At 31.8% G+C, this 1424-nt stretch overlaps 1 non-coding gene across 1 annotated transcript; it reads right to left on the bottom strand.

Annotated features, from left to right (window-relative positions):
• Nucleotides 1–262: 262 nt before the first annotated feature.
• Nucleotides 263–334, bottom strand: TRNAA-UGC (transfer RNA alanine (anticodon UGC)). The gene has a single exon. It is a non-coding gene; the product is annotated as a tRNA-Ala (tRNA).
• Nucleotides 335–1424: the final 1090 nt, after the last annotated feature.

The following is a 1424-nucleotide window of genomic DNA, read 5'->3' on the forward strand; positions in this document are numbered from 1 at the left end:
ATGACTATAACTAAGAAGAACGACGAATATTAAATAAGTAGTTGGTACATTTGGAAACTCCAGCAGAATTATTATAGTTTCGCGAGTAGTTGCGAATAAGAAAAAAATGAGAAACTCGGCGAAACCCTCCCACAGTTGATACCGACAGCACGAGAACGACTCGTTTGTCCTGCTAGATTTTTACTGAAGGAACTTACAACAGGGTTTGGATCCTCCAGGAAAAAAAATCATGAAAGAAAATTAATCTATAAGCCAAAAAGTTTGGAGATGCGGGGGATCGAACCCCGGGCCTTTCACATGCAAAGCGAACGCTCTACCACTGAGCTACATCCCCATATACTAATCTGTTGAATAAAGAAAATCTGTTGGGAAATTGTCGCTATCTTGTGGTCAAACCAACGATAGATTTGGTCTGCCACATCCTGAACAACTCTACCCAATATACCAACGTAATACTGAAGGTTTAGTACCGGTATATATATAACTAGCAATTATTATTGCTGGATTTATGGAAAGAAGAAATTTCGCCCTCGAGTGTTGTAAAACTTGAGTAATTGCCGCATCTGTTAAATTTGTCAAACATTGAAACAAAATAAATATAATTTAAGATTTTCACGGCCAAAAGTATTTTTACATGTATACATTTCTCGATGTATGTTTGTTTGTTTGTAACGATGCACAGTGTTTCGTTTCATACAAGCTAGACGGAAAAAACTATTTTATAATTTTAAAGTGTTTGGAACCCTCTTGTGGGGAGAATTTAAACTGAATATATTAAAAATTTGGGTTGAAACTGATTAATTAATTTTTTTTTCTCAAAAAAAAAAAATCGGAAAAAAATCTTTTGAATAATTAATACAAAATTAATACCGTATTTGAGGTTTTTAAAGAAAATAAATTTAAACAGTAAAAAAATATGTGTATTTTGAGAATAATAAATAGGTAAAAGCACAGTCAGAAAATATAATACAAATCACGAAACAATTGCGAAAGTATAAATAAATGATAAAAAATAGCTAAAAACTAATCAAAAAAATCATTATTACTAATCTAGGAAAACAATTTTAGTCATATTTAGCAACAGAACTTAATAAAAACAAGCATTAGTTGCAGAAAGTACAGTCAGAAAATAAAATAATAATATCAAAAGTTATACAAGAACAGTAACGAAACGAAAAATTAGTGCTATCTGAGTCATTTGCGGCGAGAGAAATTAACTGCACATAAACATTTTTATTTTTTTAAGACAGTGTACAGGACCAATAGATTTGTGAGAAAGTGCTTTAACATAATGCTTATTGAAACTAGATGCTATCTGAGTTATGTTCAGAGGAGTCATCAGATCGCAAACATTGTGTTCTTGACTCGGAATTGGGTGGAACAAGTAAATTTAACACTTCAGAAGGAAGTGAGCTCGACTTTTT

This window comes from Hesperophylax consimilis, chromosome 13 (assembly GCF_061612785.1).
Source record: "Hesperophylax consimilis isolate HC1 chromosome 13, BYU_Hcon_1.0, whole genome shotgun sequence".
NCBI lineage: Eukaryota > Metazoa > Arthropoda > Insecta > Trichoptera > Limnephilidae > Hesperophylax > Hesperophylax consimilis.